Genomic DNA, 3,197 nt, shown 5'->3' with positions numbered 1-3,197 from the left:
CAGCAAATTCTAAAGCGCCAATGAATTTTACACAATAAGAGTTCTCTTGGTTCATTGCTCTAAAGTCAACCGTTTTCAAGAAAAATGACTTTTTATGAACAAAAGCAAACATTTTGCTAACGTTTCGAAAATATTTTGCATTTTGCATTTTGAACATTTTGCAAGTGCAAGTAACTGAACAGAACATCCGGAGAACGAAATGCATCGTTTATGAAATCCATGTCAATACTATCGAAAAGTTGACCGATAGAGGTGAAACCGCAACGGCAGAAAGAAACATGATTAGAAGATGTAATGCGTGCATTCAAGCCAACGGACGTAATTTTGAACAGTTTCTGTAAATTTTACTCGCCAAATTGATAAAAAAAAAGTTAAAATCCTATCTGTTGTTAAATTTCGTTAAAATTGTTAATTATTACTACCTATTTTTTGAATTACAAAAGATTTTCGAAACGTTAGCAAAATGTTTGCTTTTGTTCATAAAAAGTCATTTTTCTTGAAAACGGTTGACTTTAGAGCAATGAACCAAGAGAACTCTTATTGTGTAAAATTCATGCCGATTTAGAATTTGTTGTCAAAAGTCAATTTTTCCAGTAGCGTAAAATTTAGGGGGGAAAATCCCTTACGATACCTTAAAATCTCCACCACTGGCATGTCCAATGAATTCGAGAAGGGTGCGAAAAAGTAGCTATTAATAGTGGTAATGTGTGTACAAAAGCTCAGTCTTGGAAAAAATTGTTTCTTTTTTCAAGAGGAATTTACAGTTTTCCGTTGCGACACTTATTTAGGAACACCCTGTATATATATAGGCTTAGAACTATTTAAAGGGAGACTACAGGGATATCGGAAATTGTTAGTCATACAGGGTGGCTCAAATTACAAAAAAGTTGCACAATTATGGGGCGAGTGTTTTGGTGAAAACAGATCCAAGATAACAAAAAAGTTAAGGGAGAGGGGTCAAAATATAGTGAATCATCCTGTACATTAAATGGGCCTAAGTACTTGGACCTTCTACAAAATTGTGTAGAGGAATTTCTCCAAACATTGCCAGTTATGCATTATGTGGAATGTTGATATCAGCATGATGATGCTCCAGCACATAGTACCTTGCAAGTGAAACAATTTTTAAATAACAGGTTCGGTGAACAATGGATTGGGAGAGATGACCTCATTAATTGGCCGGCCAGAACTCCGGACATGAATTCTATGGATTATTTTGAACCCCCCCCCCTTTAACTTTTTTGTTTTAAGAGTTATAAAATAATGTGAAATACAAAAGTCGCACTATTTTTTATGAAGTTTTCGAAAATGATGTAGAGAAACAAATGAAGTTCAAACAAAATGGCCCCGGATGTTAATTTTGTTAATTTAAATAGAACATCATGTTATATTTTACACTAAAGAAAATGACAATTCGGACATTAGCCTACTATTTCAGAAAAATTAAAAAGAAAAAGAGAAGTCCATAAGAAAAAAAAGTTGACTATCGCCACTCTGAAACAATGGAAGATAAAAAAAATCTTAAACTCCATTGAAATCGCCATGTTGGATAATGCCTAGATACAAAATTTCGTGACGCTATCTTAAAAAACAAATGAGTTATAACGAAAAATAGAAAATCCATATTTTCACTTTTTTCGAGATATCTCAGAAACTATCGAAGATATCTTAGATCTGTTTTCACCAAAACACTCGCCTCATAATTGTGCAACTTTTTTGTAATTTGAGCCACCCTGTGTGACTAACGGTTTCCGATATCCCTGTAGTAGTCTCCCTTTAAATAGTTCTAACCCTGCATATATATATTTGATATGTCCTTCTAATTTTTAATGGATGAAATCCACCACTTATGCTAAAAAACTGAATAAATATAAAAATAGGTGTTATACATATAGGTTAAAATCGATCTTAATATATAGAATAAATATTGTCTTTTATTGTGGGTTATAATTCACGTTATTTTTATAAAGTTTCAACCCTTAAAAACCACCCTTATCGATTTCTGGGGTTATTTTCAATATTTTATTTTATATCCCCTAGAAGGAGTGGTTTCCATCCCACGGGCAAAAGCGCTCATCGGCACTATCTAACTTTTGTTTCTTGAGCTGTTTTCTACTTACAGTCCAAGTTTCACGTCAATTGGTTCTATCCGAAAGAGTTTGGAGGGGAAACCTTTAGTTCCCTGGACTATAAGTATTTTAAATGTATTTAAATGTAGGTAGCATTTAAAAAAATGTTTTTATGAATTTTAATGTCAGCGCAAATCTATTTTGAAAAGTATAACCATTTTCTGAACTATGTTTTTGAGAACTTTGTCTTATTTTGACTGTTATTACCAAGCAAAATGCAATTCTGTACGCCTTGTATATTTAATGTGTTAAACCTAAAAGACGGACAGTTAGGTACCTATTATTTAAATATTTTTTAAATTTTCAAGAATACAGGAACGATTTATCATACTGATTTTATGTAAAATTAGTAATATTTTCTTCGTATGGTATACAGGAATATTCTGAGGGAAATCGTATTAAAAAAATTATAAATAAAATTGAGTATGTACTTACTGTTGCCGAAGAATATAGTTATAGGTTCTGAACAATGAATAACTATGTCGTTTTGAAAAAAACGATTTGAAATAGAAGATAATATTCACGATATATTCACAGCACAATCAATTCTGCGAATAAAAGGACTGGAATTGGATAAATGGCGTCGTTTTTTATTTATGGCGTTGTTGAAAATAGTATTTTGCCGCCTTGATAATTTTTCTTGTTTACAATTTTAGTGATCTTATAAATGTAAGATCGGTGATTTACATTAATTTATTACATAGATGTTGTTACATATGTCAATGAATCTACAAAATATATGCATATTTATATAATGCAAATATACAGGGTGTAACGTAAAGGTTGGGAATAAATTAATCGGTGGATTCTTTAGTTTAAAAAATAAATTTTTGTCATATGAAGTTATGCTCTACGGGTTTTCTTTTCCAAGCTACAGGGCGTTAAAAAATATAAAAAAAATTAGTTTTTCTCCAATAACTTTCGAACATTAGAAGGTAATGGAATGAAATTTTATCCATAGCTTAATTTGATAATCCCCGAGTAACAGGAAAAAGATTGGCTTTGTAAGTTACTCAGTGGCGTGCGTACGGATTATACCGTAAGGTTTTTCGAAGAAAATTGTGGTAA

The sequence above is a fragment of the Anoplophora glabripennis genome, unplaced genomic scaffold, assembly GCF_000390285.2.
Source record: "Anoplophora glabripennis isolate ALB-LARVAE unplaced genomic scaffold, Agla_2.0 scaffold435, whole genome shotgun sequence".
Lineage (NCBI taxonomy): Eukaryota > Metazoa > Arthropoda > Insecta > Coleoptera > Cerambycidae > Anoplophora > Anoplophora glabripennis.
The sequence above is the reverse complement of the archived record's forward strand: the minus strand, read 5'-3'. Positions refer to the sequence as shown.